The 19338-nt window shown below is 38.5% G+C and overlaps 1 protein-coding gene across 1 annotated transcript in view; it reads left to right on the forward strand.

Annotated features, from left to right (window-relative positions):
* Nucleotides 1-680: 680 nt before the first annotated feature.
* The window catches only part of LOC124619967, a 293396-nt gene continuing 274738 nt past the window's right edge, over nt 681-19338 (forward strand). The window contains exon 1 of the mRNA XM_047146629.1: nt 681-754. The gene's annotated coding sequence lies outside the window, so the exon portion shown is untranslated. The remainder of the gene's footprint in view (nt 755-19338) is intronic.

A 19338-nucleotide genomic window follows, 5' to 3' on the forward strand; every position in this document is an offset into this window, starting at 1 on the left:
ATGTTGTATGCAGCACAGTTAAAGGCAGTATTGTAAGTGATATTAACAAACGAAATGTGGCACCTGTCTTTAATGATTACTATTTAATTACGAATTCAATTTACAAAAGTTGTTCGTTAGAGCAGTGGATCCTTCCTTGTGACGGCTTTCTTTGAACCACAAGAGGCCTAGAATGAATGGAAGACAATGTACGAATTCACGAATGAATAAATAAAATTGTTTGCTTAGTGAGTTTTAAAAAGCTGCAGTTGATATGATGTTACTATGATAGGGGCAGTTGTTAGATGCTCGATAAGTTACAGCAAGCCAATATTGTAGAAAAACGGTTATGGAATATGGCTATTTTCAAGTTCAATGATCAGTATTTATCTCCTTAAGACAGGTTGTATTTTTTATTTGAATCTGTTTTTATCACTTCATACCATCTGCCATGGTTTGCGGAACTAAGACTTGAATTTGGGATGAGTTGCCTGTTTTAACAAAATGGAATAAATTTGGCAATAGATTGATTATATTTTAATTAACGTGATGTATTACAGAAAATTGACGAAATATGTTTGGCAAAGAAGTAAACCTTACTAATATTCCACAAACAAAAAACTTTAGGAACGATCAAATTTGTGTGAAATGTATATTCTAATTAAGGATAGCCATCTCTGGCGATATACCAAGTCAGTCCTCGATAGTAATGGCGTTTGTGTTTGTATGTGATTGTGATGTATAGTTTGTGAAAGTTGTTCGAGTCTGACCTGAGGTAAATATTTTAATTGTTTTTATCGTTTTCCATAAATATAAAATAAGTGGAAATTGTATTTTAAAAATGGCAATATTGCTTTTTGGAGGAGAATGTATCCTCATAATGTAAGCACATGTTAATGACTGACGGAAGATAAATATTATGAAAAGTAAGATATATACAATATTACGTGCAATATTTTCACTGTGTTCCTGTTATTTTTATTGTGGCTGTCCAATTTGCGATCTAATTCAACATGAATACCAGCACCAGATGCGGACCATATTGCTGATTTTACTACAAGTAATCGTGTGTAGTTGTTCGAACTTAGCATATAACATTCATACGCAAGAATTGTACTAAGTAGCCTCAAGGTTCGGAATATTTAGTTATATCTTAATATTACTGATAATCCCGAAATATTGTAATCCATTGGAAGTGTTTGCATGATGCCCACTGTCTGTTTGATATTTTCTTCAGTTATATTTAAATAAAATTGTATCCCGTAATGATCAGAAAATGGCCAAGATTACATCTGTTATGTTGTCATTATCTCTTTTGTTGTGCAACCAACAGAGTTGCGCTCCAGTGACCAGGAAGTGACCATGAAGTGTAGCTCGCTATTTTTGTGTCACTCTGTTATTGTGGTTGCATACCAGTTCTTTTTTTAAATTTATTTACTGTAGTAAATATTAACTTTGTGGAACAGAATATTACATTGTGTGTTAAGTGTCATACACTCCCATGCTTGCATCACTGTTGTAAACATTGTTTACCCACATGCAGTGTATAGGTTTTTGCATATTTATATCAGAAGAAATAGTCTTCTGTGTGGTATGTATCATGGTACTGATGTTACCAATCACAATATGGTCTTAGTGCTACAAGATACTATAGAATCTTAGGAGATGATGATGTTTCAAGTTTGGTACTGGGACCCCCCCCCCCCCCCCCCCCCCCTGAAATCTTCGTTGTGAAAATTATTTGTAGAATAGCCCGAATTCCACTTAGATGATAGAAAGGTTATAACTTGGTTGAGCTGGTGAAGCCAATGAATGTGAAAGCCAAATAATGGTTGTGGCAGCAGAATGACCAATAGCATTGCCTAATGTTTTCATCATGCCATATTTAAATGCAGTGTGCCATATTTAATGCTCTTTTCACCATACATACTAATACTGCACGGTGAATTCAGAAAACATATTAGATAATGGACATGTCTATGTGAGTAAAAAACACAAGGGGGGGGGGGGGCTGCTCCATGTAACTTTTACTGTGGTCTGTCATCATACTCACTCTCCATAGGCTCCTAAATGAAAACAGAAGATACTCAACAACAATGTAATCAAAGAGAGAGAGAGTGTGGGGGGGGGGGGGGTGGTAAGTGTAAGTAAAGTTTTCTGGTTTCCTGCCATTTTTGTTGGCAGATTCAGCAACCACATGTAAAGATAAAGCTACTGAAATGATGGATTTATGATAATGTGTAACAATTACTTTTTAGTCCATATTCTTTTGAATATGCACACACATAAATTTCCACATGTTTCAATGCTATTGATGAAGTATCATTCTTCCTGTTACTTAGTTATAATGTAAATGGGTAAATAAAAAAAAAAAAAAAAAAAAAATCTTCCCACCAAGTGGCAGCAGGGCACACATATACAAAGATTGAGGATATTTACAAGCTTTCGGTGCCAGGGGTTCCTTCTGACATAATGGTTGAAGGAGAAGGTTGCACCAGACGATTTTCAAATCTAGTATGGTGCAGTCGCCAATCCATTTTCTTCAACCCTTCTGCCAGGAGGAGCCACAGGCTGTGAAGGCTTGCATATTTCCTTCATCTTTATATGTGTCTTCTCATTCTGCTGCTTGGTGAGTAGATATTTTTATCTATCTAGTTACACTATAGTTTCAAAAATTGATTATTTTCATTTCTAGATTAATTATTTAGTTTGATATTTCGCAGATCATTTTGCACAGTAAATCGTAATGAAGTGTAACGAGTCATTTTACATTCACAGCAAAAATTAATTTGTAAATATGACTGTATGCTAAACAAATATTTTTTAGTCCTTCTGGTATTGTAATTATGTACATCATTGTTCTTTTTTAACTGCAGTGGATTATTTGTAACAAACTTCGTGATGACATAAATATACTGTAAAGCAGTAATCAAAATGCCCAACTCCTTAAACAGATATCTACAAGATAATCGTGGGTGACCTTCACATATTACTTGTACAGCATGTTTTTGAGTTATGAAGACTTTCTTAAAGATGTCATATTCCATATGACATTTTTGTTGTGGTCTTCAGCCTGAAGACTGGTTTGATGCAGCTGTTCATGCTCCTCTATCCTGTGCAAGACTCATCATCTCTGATTAACTACTGCAACCTACATCCTTTTGAATATAGTTACTGTATTTGCCTCTTGGTATCCCTGTATGATTTTTACCCATCCAATATTATATTGGAGCTTCCTCAGAATGTGTCCCATCAACCGATCCCTTCTTCTAGTCAGGCTGTGCCACAAATTTCTTTTCTCCCCAGTTCCACTCAGTACTTCCTCTTTAGTTATGTGAACTACCCTTCTAATATTCAGCATTCTGCTGTAGCACAGCATTTCAAAAGTTTCTATTCTCTTCTCTTCTAAACCATTGATCATCCATGTTTCACATCCTTACATTGCTACACTCTAGACAGATACTTTCAGAAAAGACTCCCTAACACTTAAATCTGTATTTGATGTTAACAAATTTCTCTTCTTCAGAAATGCTTGTCTTACCCTTTCCAGTCTACATTGTATATTCCCTACATTCAGCCATCATCAGTTATTTTGCTGCCCAAATAGCAAAACTCATCCACTATTTTAAGTGTCTCATTTCCTAATCCAATTCCCTGAAAATCACCTGATTGAATTTGGCTACATTCCATTAGCCTTGTTTTGCTTGTGTTGATGTTCGTCTTATGTCCTCCTTTCAAGACATTGCCCTTTCCATTCACCTGCTCTTCCATGTCCTTTGCTGTCTCTAGCAGAATGACAATTTCATTAGCAAACTTCAAGGTTTTGATTTCTTCTCCCTGAACTTTAATTCCTACTCTAAATTTTTCTTTGGTTTCCTTTACAGGTTGCTCAGTTTACAGATTGAATAACATCAGGAATAGGTGACTACAGTGTCTCACTCTCCTCCCAACGACTGCTCCCCTTTCATGGCCCTCAACTCTTATGTGCGCTTTGTGGTTTCTGTACAAGTTGTAAATAGCCTTTCTGTCTCTGTATTTTACCCCAGCTGTCTTCAGAATTTCATAGAGAGTATTCCAGTCAACATTGTCAAAAACTTTCTCTAAGTCTACAAATGCCAGAAGCATAGGTTTACCTTTCCTTAACCTATCTTCTAAGATAAGTGCAGGGTCATTATTGCCTTGTGTTTTATTACATTTTACTGAAATTCAAACAAATCTTCTGTGAGGTTGATTTCTACCAGTTTTTGTATTCTTATGTAAATAATTTGTGTTAGTACTAGTTCAGGTTCATCTGTCAGCAACTGCTTTCTTTGGAATTGGAATAATTGTGTTATTCTTTGAATCTGAGTGTGTTTCCCTTGTCTCATGCCTCTTGCACACCATATGGAAGAGTTTTGTCATGGCTGGCTCTCCCAGGGCTATCAGTAGTTTGGACAGAATGTTGTCTACTCCTGAGGCCGTGTCTTTCAGTGCTCTGTCTCGTTCTTCTCATATCTCCCATCTCATTTTCATCTACATCCCCTTCCATTTCCATAAAATTGTCTTCAAGTTCATCTCTCTTGTACAGGCCATTTATATACTCCATCTACCTTATGCTTTCCCTTCTTTACTTAGTACTGGTTTCCATCTGAGCTTTTGATGTTGATACAGCTGCTTCTCTTTTCTCCAAAGGCGTCTTTAATTTTCTGTAGACAGTTTCTATCTTTCCTCCAAAGAAATATGATTCTAAACTCTTAAATTTGCCTCCTAGGCATTCCTGTTTGCCATTTTGCATTTTGCCTGCCAGTGTCATTTTTTTAGATATTTGTATTCCCTTTCACCTGCTTCATTTGCTGCATTTTTATATTTTCTCTTTTCATCAGTTAAGTTCAATATGTACTGTGTTACACAAATATTTCTACTAGGCCTTGTCTTTTATCGATTTGATACTCTGCTGCCTTCACTATATCCTCTCTTAAAATTTCCCATTCGTTTTCCCCTTTGCTAGTGAACTGTTGCCGAATGCTCCCTCTGAAACACTCTGCAACCTCTGGTTCTTTCAACATTTCCAAGCCCCTTCCCCTTAATTTCCTATCTTTTTGCAATTTTTTTTCAGTATTAATCTACAGTTCATTACCAGTAAATTATGGTTGGAGCCCACATCTGTTCCTGAAAATGTCTCACACTTTGAAATCTGGTTCCAAAACGTCTGTCTTACCATTATATAATCAGTCTGAAACCTACCAGTGTCTCCAGGTCTCTTCTTTCATGATTCTTAAACCAAGGATTAGCAGTGATTAAAGTATGCTCTGTGCAAAATTCTACCAGGCTGATTCCTCATTCATTCCTATGCCCTGTTCCATATTCACCTACTATTTTTCCTTTTCCTAATATTGTATTTCTGTCACCCATCATAATTAAATTTTTGTCTCCCTTAACTCTTTTATCTCATCATACATTTCTTCAATCTCTTCATCATCTGTGAAGTTAGTTGTCATACAGACTTGTACTACTGTGGTAGATGTGGACTTCACGTCTATACTGGCTAAGATTAGGCATTCGCTAGGCTTTTCATAGTAGTTTACCCATATTATAATTTTCTTAATCATTATTAAACCTACTTATTCATGAACTCTATTTGATTTTGTATTTATAACCCTCTATTCACAATATCAGAAATTCTGTTGCTCTTGCTAACAAACTTCACTAATTCCCACTATATCTAACTTCATCTTATCCATTTCCTTTTTTTTAATTTTTTGAAATTTATTGAAGGAAAATTATGTCAGCTTGCTGGTTTGTCTCTTCCCAGGATTTGCAATGATTCAAAGTGCAAAATGGCTGAACTAGTTGTTGTAGGAGTTCCAAAATGTGCTTTTTCCAGTTTAAATTCTCATCAGTATGGACACCAAAGAATTCTGAAGTTTCCATCCTATTTATTATTTCTTCACTATGTGTTACTTATCATTGGTGTAGTGTACCCTGATGTCCAGAACTCAATATGATGTGTCTTCTTAAAATTGAGAATGAGATCAATTGTAGAAAAGCAGTCAATGATGCTTTTAAGAATGTTGTTTACCATTTCTTCTGCTTCTGTATGTATACTTGGCTTGGTATCATTACTAGTGTCATCTGCATAAAGAATTAGTGTGCTTGTTGTATATTAGACAGAAGACTTCTGTTTATCAGTGTTAAGTATTAGATAATAGATGAGAACTGCGTAACGGTGTCTGGAAATTCCATGTATTTCGCTAGTGTACATGGTAAGATTGTTACTCATTCGTTGCATTTTTGACAGAGCGAACCATTATTTCATTGTCATGTTAGGGCTCTTGGATACTGTACAGAAATCAGTATTTATTTTGATAATGATTTGCATGTTTGAAGATTATTGTTTGTGCCAACTGACAATCTGTATAGTGCATCTTCCTTGTAAGTGGTTAGTGTATCTTTTTTGTAAGTGCTGATGTGATATGACTAAATTATTAATTGCAGTATCAGTCTCATAAAATATTACCAACAATCTCAGAAAAGAGAAAAGAGCAGTTTCTTAATAAAGAATTAATGGATTGTTTCTGGGTAGTCCTGATTAAAACACAAAACATGTAGTCATTTGACCACTATTTATGCCAATGGCATATGCGGTGTCTGTTGAGCAGGCGGTTATCCCTGCCTTATTGAAGAAATCCAGTTCTTTATTGAAAAGTCAAGAGCTCATTTTGAGAACTTGAAAGTTGACATAGTATGTACAAATGCTATGCATTTCAAACCATGTCATCAAAACAGATAAAATATTGTGAATGGCGTGATTTTGTTAAAGACCTGTTTGGTATGTAATTTTTTGGGCTTATACATAGATGACCAGTTTCATAGAATCATGGAAGCAGCAGGTTAATCACATGCCAGGAAAAGGTCTATATAGAATACAGAGAATACTGCGGTAACTTAATTCCTAAATATTTCCAAATTCATTCTCTGTCTGCGAATTCTTCCACGTTACCTGAATTAGGTACAGACTTACAAAAATTTGTATCGGACTGGGACTCAAACTTGGACTTCCCACTTATCATGAGCTGTCACCTGAAACACTTCGGCTACCCATTCATGCTCCGTGGACTGACACTGACTTCCGTATGTCACACTGTTTGCATCCTTTTATTATAATCCACTAAAGAACCTTGAAGACTGTAGTTAAACAAGGAACATCTTGTTAAAGCCTTTTTACCAGCTTTAATAATCTCACAGTTTATGCCATTTGTAACTACAAACCATCATAGTAGCGAAAGACAATACTAAAGTTTCTAAAAGGAACATGCAAATTCACAACCCTGATACGAGGCATAAAACAGATTTACATATGGTTCACAGAAGGTTAATATTAGCAGTCAAAATCTAGCATGTAAAAGGAGCTATTGGTTGTAATTTTCTACCAAATGATGTTAAGATGATAACTGCAGATACTTTTAAAAAGAAACTTAAACAGTGGTTTATCCATAAAGACCTGACAAACATCAATAATAATGTAAGCAACAACACTGTTCTAGATATAAATCTGGCACTAAATTATGAATAAAACCAACTGTTCACTACAGAGTGAATAACTGTCGTACTGTATGAATTAAATAATTGTAGATAAAACTTCTGTGTGTGCTCAAATGATGCTATAATTGCCATTTATTGGCATTGCCTGTGCGTGTAAAATAGTGTGTTATGAGCAGAAAATAAATTTGAATTTGAGTAAACTAACCTGTCACATTACAGTTCAGTGGTTGAAAGCTACAAAAATAAGACTGAACTCAGTATTAAGCTTTCGAGTGATTACCTCCCTCAGAGTTAATTGAACAATGAAACATACATGGCTACATTGTCCAGGCATTGCAGCCAGACTGTCAGAAAGCTTAATGATGATTTCCATCTTGTTTATGTGCCTGAACTATGATATGAATGGTTAACATTACGACTTTCAATGTTCAGAATTAATGAACAGCACAAAAACTTGTCACTCAGTTTAAGCATAAGAAAACCCCCTGAAGCTATGAAAATGATGATCAGTTGTGGGATCACAGTACTGAGTGTAGGCCTTGTATTTACATCCATATTCTGCATACCACTGTGAATTGTACAGCAGAAGTTGTTTTCCATTGTACCAGTTATTGGAGCTGTCTCCATTCACGTATGGTGCACAGGAAGAATGACTATGTGAATGCCTTTGTGCACACTGTAACTATTCCGATCTCTTCCTCATGATCCCTGTGGGAGTGATACATAGGGACTTGTAGTATAGTCCTAGATTCATCCTTTAAAGCTGGTATTTGGAACTTTAAAAGTAGGCTTTCTGAAGACAGTTATCATCTATTTTCAAGTGTATTCCAGTTGTAGAAAAATCAAAATTTAAAGCTCCTTGGTGAAGTAATTCAGGAAAACAGGAATATGTACTCATCGGGTGAGGAGGGGGGGGGGGGGGTGGCAAATTAAATTGTTGTTGTTGTCTTCAGTCCTGAGACGGTTTGATGCAGCTCTCCATGCTACTCTATCCTGTGCAAGCTTCTTCATCTCCCAGTACATACTGCAACCTACATCCTTCTGAATCTGCTTAGTGTATTCATCTCTTGGTCTCCCTCTACGATTTTTACCCTCCACGCTGCCCTCCAATGCTAAATTTGTGATCCCTTGATGCCTCAGAACATGTCCTACCAACCGGTCCCTTCTTCTTGTCAAGTTGTGCCACAAACTCCTCTTCTCCCCAATTCTATTCAATACCTCCTCATTAGTTATGTGATCTACCCATCTTATCTTCAGCATTCTTCTGTAGCACCGCATTTCGAAAGCTTCTATTCTCTTGTTGTCCAAACTGGTTATCGTCCATGTTTCACTTCCATACATGGCTATACTCCATACAAATACTTAGAGAAATGACTTCCTGACACTTAAATCTATACTCGATGTTAACAAATTTCTCTTCTTCAGAAACGCTTTCCTTGCCATTGCCAGTCTACATTTGATATCCTCTCTACTTCGACCATCATCAGTTATTTTGTTCCCCAAATAGCAAAACTGCTTTACTACTTTAAGTGTCTCATTTCCTAATCTAATTCCCTCAGCATCACCCGACTTCATTCGACTACATTCCATTATCCTCGTTTTGCTTTTGTTGATGTTCATCTTATATTCTCCTTTCAAGACACTGTCCATTCTGTTCAACTGCTCTTCCAAGTCCTTTGATGTCTCTGACAGAATTACAATGCCATCGGCGAACCTCAACGTTTTTATTTCTTCTCCATGGACTTTAATACCTACTCCGAATTTTTCTTTTGTTTCCTTTACTGGTTGCTCAATTTACAGATTGAATAACATCGGGGACAGGCTACAACCCTGTCTCACTCCCTTCCCAACCGCTACTTCCCTTTCATGCCCCTCAACTCTTATAACTGCCATCTGGTTTCTGTACAAATTGTAAATTGCCTTTCGCTCCCTGTACTTTACCACTGCCACCTTTAGAATTTGATGAGAGTATTCTAGTCAATATTTTCAAAAGCTTTCTCTAAGTCTACAAATGCTAGAAATGTAGGTTTGCCTTTCCTTAATCTATTTTCTAAGATAAGTCGTAGGGTCAGTATTGCCTTACGTGTTCCAACATTTCTGCGGAATCCAAAATGATCTTCGCCGAGGTCGGCTTCTACCAGTTTTTCCATTCGTTTGTAAAGAATTTGAGTTAGTATTTTGCAGCTGTGACTTATTAAACTGATAGTTCGGCAATTTCCACATATGTCAACACCTGCTTTCTTTGGGATTGGAATTATTATATTCTTCTTGAAGTCTGAGGGTATTTCACCTGTCTCGTACATCTTGCTCACCAGATGGTAGAGTTTTGTCAGGACTGGCTCTCCCAAGGCTGTCGGTAGTTCCAGTGGAATGTTGTTTACTCCCGGGGCCTTGTTTTGACTCAGGTCTTTCAGTGCTTTGTCAAACTCTTCACACAGTGTAGTATCTCCCATTTCATCTTCATCTCCATCCTCTTCCATTTCCATAATATTGTCCTCAATTACATCGCCCTTGTATAGACCCTCTATATACTCCTTCCACCTTTCTGCTTTCCCTTCTTTGGTTAGAACTGGGTTTCCATCTGAGCTCTTGATATTCATAACAAGTGGCTCTCTTTTTTCCAAAGGTCTCTTTAATTTTCCTATAGGCAGTATGTATCTTACCCCTAGTGAGATAAGCCTCTACATCCTTACATTTGTCCTCTAGCCATCCCTGCTTAGCCATTTTGCACTTCCTGTCGATCTCATTTTTGAGACGTTTGTATTCCCTTTTGCCTGCTTCATTTACTGCATTTTTATATTTTCTCGTTTCATCAATTAAATTCAATATTTCTTCTGTTACCCAAGGATTTCTACTAGCTGTCGTCTTTTTACCTACTTGACCCTCTGCTGCCTTCACTACTTCATCCCTCAGAGCTACCCATTCTTCTTCTACTGTATTTCTTTCCCTCATTCATGTCAATTGTTCCCTTATGCTTTCCCTGAAACTCTGTACAACCTCTGGTTCTTTCAGTTTATCCAGGTCCCATCTCCTTAAATTCCCACCTTTTTGCAGTTTCTTCAGTTTTAATCTACTGGTCACGATAGATTGTGGTCAGAGTCCACATCTGACCCTGGAAATGTCTTACAATTTAAAACCTGGTTCCTAAATCTCTGTCTTACCATTATATAATCTATCTGAAACCTGTCAGTAGCTCCAGGCTTCTTCCATGTATACAGCCTTCTTTTATGATTCTTGAACCAAGTGTTAGCTATGATTAAGTTGTGCTCTGTGCAAAATTCTACCAGGCGGCTTCCTCTTTCATTTCTTAGCCCCAATCCATATTCACCTACTACGTTTCCTTCTCTCCCTTTTCCTACTACCGAATTCCAGTCACCCATGACTATTAAATTTTCATTACCCTTCACTATCTGAATAATTTCTTTTATTTCATCATACATTTCTTCTATTTCTTCGTCATCTGCAGAGCTAGTTGGCATATAAACTTGTACTACTGTAATAGGTGTGGGCTTCGCATCTATCTTGGCCACAATAATGCGTTCACTATGCTGTTTGTAGTAGCTTACCCACATTCCTATTTTCCTATTCATTATTAAACCTACTCCTGCATTACCCCTATTTGAGTTTGTTTTTATAACCCCGTAGTCACCTGACCAGAAGTCTTGTTCCTCCTGCCACCGAACTTCACTAATTCCCACTATATCTAACTTTAACCTATCCATTTCCCTTTTTAAGTTTTCTAACCTACCTGCCCGATTAAGGGATCTGACATTCATGCTCCGATCCGTAGAATGCCAGTTTTCTTTCTCTTGATAACGACGTCCTATTGAGTAGTCCCCGCCCAGAGATCCGAATGGGGGACTATTTTTGCGGTGTCACCGCCAGACACCACACTTGCTAGGTGGTAGCTTTAAATCGGCCGCGGTCCATTAGTACATGTTGGACCCGCGTGTCGCCACTTTCAGTGATAGCAGACCGAGCACCGCCACACGGCGGGTCTAGAGAGACGTACTAGCACTCGCCCCAGTTGTACGGATGACGTAGCTAGCGATGCACACTGACGAAGCCTCGCTCATTTGCAGAGCAGATAGTTAGAATAGCCTTCAGCTAAGTCAATGGCTACGACCTAGCAAGGCGCCATTAGCCTTACATAGCTTGTATCTAAAGAGTCTCACTTATATCGTCAATAGCGATGTACCACAAGGATGGATTAAAGTTAAGTATTCCAGCAGCTACGTACTTTTCTTTATAGCAATCATTACGTATCCTGTTACAGACCTCTCTCTTGCCTGCGTGAGCTAAACGCGTGCCTTTCGGCTACTTCCGTGGCGTGGCTGTCTTGTTACGCCACAACAATTCTACCTCCGGAATATTTTACCCAAGAGGACGTTATCATCATTTAACCATACAGTAAATCTGCATGCCCTCGGGAAAAATTACGGCTGTAGTTTCCCCTTGCTTTCAGCCATTTGCAGCACAGCAAGGCCGTTTTGGTTAGTGTTGCAGGGCCAGATCAGTCAATCATCCAGACTGTTGCCCCTGCAACTACTGAAAAGGCTGCTGCCCCTCTTCAGGAACCACACGTTTGTCTGGCCTCTCAACGGATACCCCTCTGTTGTGGTTGCACCTACGGTATGGCCATCTGTATCGCTGAGGCACGCAAGCCACCCCACCAACGGCAAGGTCCATGGTTAATGGGGGTAGGTATTCTGCATACCACTGTGAATTGTACAGCAGAAGTTGTGTTCCATTGTACCAGTTATTGGAGCTGTCTCCATTCACGTATGGTGCACAGGAAGAATGACTGTGTGAATGCCTTTGTGCACACTGTAACTATTCCGATCTCTTCCTCATGATCCCTGTGGGAATGATACATAGGGACTTGTAGTATAGCCCTAGATTCGTCCTTTAAAGCTGGTATTTGGAACTTTAAAAGAGGCATTCTGAAGACAGTTATCATCTATTTTCAAGTGTATTCCAGTTGTAGAAAATCAATATTTAAAGCTCCTTGGTGAAGTAATTCAGGAAAACAGGAATATGTACTCATGGGGTAAGGCGGGGGGGGGGGGAGTGGCAAATTAAATTATATCCATAAATAGAAATGACACAACAGTGTATGCAATGTATCTGCTTTTTTTAAACCACTCAGTTAGATATTGCAAAACTAGCACTGAAAGCCAGAATGTAGCTGTGCAATCGACAATGTGATGAATTGCAGCTTGCTGTAAATGTGGGAAAATGTAATTTAATGCTGATGTGTTGGGAAAATGATCTTGCAGTTCCCAGATATAGTATTAGTGGTGTGTTTCTTGACACAGACATGTCGACTAAATATCCAGGCATAACATTAAAGAGTGACATGGAATGGAACGAGCACACGAGGTCAGTAGCAGGGAAGGCGAAAGGTTGACTTGGGTTTATTGGGAGAATTCTAGGAAAGTGCAAGTCACCTGTAAAGGAGATCATGTAAATGACACTTGTGCAAACTGTTCTTGATTAGTGCTCAGGTGTATGGGATCCCCAACAGGTTGGATCAAAAGAAGATACTGAAGAAATGTAGAGATGTGCTAGATTTTACTGGTAAGTTCAGTCAGCACATGAGTGTTACGGAAATGAATGGAAAGTGCGGGAGGAAATAAGGCATTATTTTCGCAAAACATTATTGAGAAATAGATGTTGTCTTTTTAGTTTTTAAGCCTCTTTTTTTCTGAAGTGCAGTTATATAATTAATATATGTTACATACCAAATTTTGTAATAAAAGCCCTATTTTGACTGTACACAATTTGCTTAATTTCAACGCATGTCCAGTGGCCACTGTAACAACCTGGATATTTTACAAATCTATCAAGATTATACACAGTTCTCATGTTTTACATTACTACTATTTAACAGTATTAAATTGCACTTATTACACACAATTTTTGCTCATATTTCCTTCCCAATGTCCTTACACATATATATGTTCAGTTTTTAGAACAATCCTGTTGAAAAAGTTAAGAGAACCGCCATCTACTGCCACCATTGTACTTCTCGCACAGGGACCGCCAAGGCAAAACAAAGAGAAATCAGGGCATGTACAGATACATATACACAGTTCTTTCTCCCTCACTCCATTTCTGAGTAGAACAGGAAAGGGAATGACTAGCGATGTTACAAGGAAGTATCTGCCATGTGCCATATGGTGGTTTGTGGAGTATGCACTTAGCTGTAGAAATATAAATTTTAAATTGAAGTGCAGTAATGAAAACATTGTGAGAATGAGACATCAAATTTAACAGAAAATTCTAGTGAACATTTCTGACAAAGAAGCTGTCAGGAAATCAAACAGTACACAGATTCACAGCAACAAAAGAAAATCCAGATAAAAATTTAACAGGCAAAAGAAACAGATTTGACAAGTAATAAGATTGTATTCAAACAACAGTAAGCCAAATACAAGAACAAAAAAATTATAAAGTCAATAAAAAGTGAGTTAAAATTATCATTTATCAAATAACACCTCATCCAAAACTAGAACATTGGTATCCAGTGGCTCATCTGTTTAGCAGAAGGGTTGAAGTGAAATGGACAGGGAGAAGGAAAATGAGCAGAATTTACAGACTCCCCTCTTTTCTGAGTAAAAATATTCTGACAAATTGTAGGAAGAGCAGCTGATAAAGTATCATTTTACTTTTGTGTTCTATGGTAAGAAGTGTTCAACAGATTCTCAGGCAGGAAACTGGAATTCCCCACGTATTCAAAGACCCTAGGCAGGGGCAAATGACTGTGGTTGTGAATTTCACAGTTCATCTTGAATTCCCTTTTATTGTTATTGTTCCTGTTATTCAGACCTTCTATGTACACCTTTCACCATGTGATCTTCTCTTCTTTGCTTAGTGTGGGCATGTCATCTGAGCCCTTAATATTCACACAGCTGCTTCTCTTTTCTCCGCATGTGTGTCTAATTACCCTATACACTGCATTTATTGTTCTCATATGTAAAGCAAGGGAAAGGCAACCACTCACGTATAGTGGACTGATGTGTGGAGCACAGTAACAAATAATAGAAAACTGCATTCACACTAGCCTTAGAGCACTAGCTCAAGATTTTTCCATCAATAGTACACACATTCACACACGACCACACAGATACCCAAACAAACACTCCCATGGCCATGTATGGTTGTGTATGTGAATGTGTGTACTAGAGCTTGCAGTTGTGTGTTACTGTGCTCAAAGTGTCAGTCTGTTATGTGTGAGTGGTTGCCTTTCCCTTAATTTACTTATTGCTCCATTCTGGAATTTTCATTATCATCTTTCTCATGATTACCTTCTCCGTTGCTTGTACATTCGTCTACTCATTCCTGTTTAGCCTTTTACATTTTACATCACTCTCATATTTTGGACACCTGGTTTCCTTTTCATCTGCCTTATTTACTGTATTTTTATATTTTCTCTTTCTGTCAATTAAATTCATTATCTTCTGGGTTGTCCTAGGATTTCTACAAGGCCTTACCTTTATACATATGTGATTGTCTGCTGCTTTCACCATAGCATTTTTCAAAGCTATCCATTCATCTTCTGTTGAATTCATTTCCGCTGTTTGTCAGTTGTTGCTTATGCTCCCACTGACACTCTCAGTAACCTATGGTTCTTCCAATGTATCTAGGTCCCATCTCCTCAGTTTCCTACCTTTGTGCAGTTTCTTCAGTTTTAATCTGCATTTCAAAAGTAATCAGTTATAATCAGTCCATGTCTGCCCCTGGAAATGTTTTACAATATAAAATTAGTTTTGAATTTGGTTTTGAACTCTCTCTCTTACAACTATATAACCTGAAATGTTCCAATGCCTCCAGGTCTCTCATTAAATTACACTCTGCGTAATATACTTGTAAGCACCTTCCTCTTTCCTTCCTTTCTTCCACCAAATGTTCTGCCATTTGCCTGTCTCACCTCTTTTCTACATTTGAATTCTAGTCCCCCATTAAAATTAAATTTTTGTCTTCCTTAACTTTCTGAATAATTCAATATCATACATTCTTTCAATCCTTTCACTGTCTGCTGTGCTAGTTGGCAAGTTTATACTTGTACTACTGTAGTTGGTGTTGACATCGTGTCTATTTTGGCTACAATAATGTGTTCACTATGCTGTTCGTATTAGCTTAACCACGTTCCTATTTTCCTATTCCTTATTAGACCCAGTCCTGTATTCTTCTGTATCTAGATAGATACTCTGCAAGCCACCGTAAGGTGTGTGGTGGAGGGTAGCCTGTACCACTACTAGTCACCTCCTTTCCTGTTCCATTCACAAATAGAGCGACGGAAAAACAACTGTTTATACACCTCTGTATGAGCCCAAATTTCTCGTGTCTTATCTTCGTGGTCCATACATGCAATGAATGGGGCGGCAGTAGAATCTCAGTGGTGGTTCTCGAAAAGAATGTCGCCTTCCCTCCAGGGCATTTTGCGTTCCCAAAGTGCCTCCGTAACACTTACATGTTGTTTGAACCTATCGGAATCAAATCTAGCAGCCCGCCTCCGAATTGCTTTGATGTCTTCCTTCAATCCGATGTAGTACAGTTCCCAAACACTTGAGCAGTACTCAAGAATAGGCTCCACCAGCATCCTGTATGCAGTCTCCTTTACAGGTGAACCACTTTTTTCTAAAATTCTCCCAATAAAGCAAAGTTGACCTTTTTCCTTCCCTACCACAGTTCTCATATGCTCATTCTATTTCATACTGCTTTGCAGCGTTACACCCAGATATTTAAATGACTTGATTGTGTCAAACAGGACACTAGTAATACTGTATCCAAACTTCACAAATTTGGTCTTCTTATTCATTCACATTAATGTACATTTTTCCACATGTACAGCTAGCTACCATTCATCATACCAACCAGAAATTTTGTCTAAGTTGTGTTTTATCTTCCTACAGTCATTCAACTTCGACACCTTGCCTACACCACAGCACCATCAGTAAAGAACTGCAGATTGCTGCCCTCCTTATTTGCCAAATCATTTACGTGTATAGAGAACAACAGTGGTCCTATTACACTTCCCTGGGACACTCCTGACGATACCCTTGTCTCTTATGAACACTCACCCTCAAGGACAACATACTTGGTTCTATCACTTAAGAAATCTTCACACCAATCACGTGTTTGTGAACTTAACAGCCTGCAGTGGGGTACTATGCCAAATGCTTTCCACAAATCTAGAAATACGGAATCTGCCAGTTGCCCTTCATCCATAGTATTCATAGTATATCAAGTGAGAAAAGGAAAAACTGAGTTTTACCACAAGTGATGCTTTTTAAAACCATGCTGATTCATGGACATAAGCTTCTCAGTCTCAAGAGAGTTTATTGTATTCAAACTGAGAATATATTCAAGGATTCTGCAGCTAACCAAGGTTAGGGGTATTGGTCTGTAACATAACGGATCCATTCTTTTACTTCTTATATACTGGAGTTGCCTGCACTTTTTACCAGTCACTTGAGACTTTCTGCTGGGCGAGAGATTCATGATAAATGCAGGCCAATGCCTTAGGGTACTCATTGCAAAACAGAATTGGGATTCTATCTGGACCTGGTGATTTATTTGCTTTCAAATCTTTCAGTTATATCTCTATGCCAGGGATGCTCATTATTCTGTTATCCATACGGAATTCTGTCGTATGGTCAAATGACGGTATGTTTGCACCATTCTCCTGTGTGAATGATTTCTTGAACGTGAAATTTAAAGCTTTGGCTTTCCTTTTGCTATCTTCAACTGCCACACCAGACTGGTTAGCAAGGGATTAAATGGAGGCCTTATATCCGCTCAGCAATTTTATATAGGACCAGAATTTTCTTGTGTTCTCCACCAGACCTTTATCTAAGGTGTGATGGTGGTAGTTGTATGTTTCGCACATAGATCTTTTCACAGGTGCACGAATGTCTACAAACCTTTGCTTGTCATCATTTGTGCATCCTCTTTTTAACTGAGAGTGCAAAAGCCTTTGCTTCATCAGCATCTTCTGAATTTCGTTATTAAACCATGACGGATCTTCTCCGTCCTTTATCCACTTACTAGACACACAACTCTCCAGAGTACGATTTACAGTCTGCTTAAACTTTGCTCATAATTCCGCTATATCCATCTTACTGGAGCTAAACGATGGCAATTCACTGTCTAAGTGAGATGCTAACAACTACTTTTTTGCTCTGTCTAGCAGAAATACTCTCGGAGCATTCTTGTCTGTTTTATTAACTTTTGTAATTGTAACTACTTTAATGGCATCAGGATCGCTAATCCCCCTTTATACACTGACAGTGTCAATAAGTCCTGGCCTATTTGTAGCTTCAAGATCTAAAATATTTCCATTGTGTGTGGGCTGCCGAACTTGCTGCACAAGACAGTTTTCAGAAAACGCGTTCAGAAGTATTTCGGATGTCCGTCTGTCTGTTTGTACCCCCTGCAGTGAATCTGTAGATATCTCAGTTTACACTTGGTTGGTTAAAATCGCATCCAACTAGTATTGCATGATCTGGGTATTTATGCACTACTGATCGTAGACTTTCTGTGAATGATTCTAGAACTGTCAGAGCGGAATTGGGTGGCCAGTAAAAACATCCAACAATTAACTTGATTTCATCTACATCCATTGTATGTGACGTGATAACTTCACTAACACACTCAACTTCGACCTGAATAGAGACAGTACTGTTGTCAGCTGCAATGGACACTCCTCCCTCATATGGCCTCAAATCTGTCTTTCCAATATTCATTCCATGACTCGCTAAATATCTCGGAGCTTTCCACCTTTGGTTTCAGCCAGCTGTTGGTTCCAAGAATAATTTGAGTGTGAGAACTTTCCTGGAGGGCAGTAAATTTGGGAACTTTATTACGAATACTTCGACAGTTTACCAGTAAAATGCCGTCTGACTTCCCTTGCTGCATATTAACTGGTGAGTAGTTCGCACAGACAGCTGAGTGGTCAGTGCAACGGAATTTGATGCTAAGGGGCCTGGGTTCGATTCCCAGTTGGGTCAGAGATTTTCTCCACTTAGGGACTGGGTGTTGCATTGTCTTCTTCTTCTTCTTCATCATCATCATCATCATCATCATCATCATCATCATCTTCTCCTCATCCTCATTGACGCACAATTCGCTGAAGTGGCGTCTACTCAAAAGACTTGCACCAGGCGACTAGCCTACCCGACTGGAGGCCCTAGCCGCACGACATTTCATTTCAACTGGACCTCCATTTTCCATTAGTCTATCTGTTTGGTATGCACTTAAATTTTCCCCAAAAATATCACTGCTTATCAATTTCAGGTTTCCACCAGCATTCTGTACCTAGTATTATTTAAGATTCACCACTCTTCATGAGTGCCTCAAACTGTGGCACTTTGTTGGGAATGCTTTGGCGGTTTACCATTAGGTTTTCAATACTCTCACATGAGGGAGGCATGTCCGTCTGTCTGTCTGTACCCCCTGCAGTGAATCTGTAGCCATCCCAGTCTACACTCGCTAGGTTAAAATCGCATCCAACTAGTATTGCATGATCTGGGAATTTATGCGCTACTGACCGTAGCACTGATACTTCTGTGTTTTCTACAACTATTATTATCTGGAGTGGATGGAGAGTCACCTAGTCTAAAAAACCCTTGTGTATGCCCCACACACAGTCAGCTACCTGAGTTGCAGCCTGTTATGTGCAGTGCACACCTGAACCATATAGGGGGACACTGAAGTTCTCAATCCTATGGTGCAAGTCCAGTAAGTCACAACATAGTTGGTCAGAACGTTCGAAGTCTCTGGTTCAGTTCTTCTCCTCGAATCAAAACCAGAGTGCAGCAATCAGTTCTGGGG

Source organism: Schistocerca americana, chromosome 6 (genome assembly GCF_021461395.2).
Source record: "Schistocerca americana isolate TAMUIC-IGC-003095 chromosome 6, iqSchAmer2.1, whole genome shotgun sequence".
NCBI classification, from domain to species: domain Eukaryota; kingdom Metazoa; phylum Arthropoda; class Insecta; order Orthoptera; family Acrididae; genus Schistocerca; species Schistocerca americana.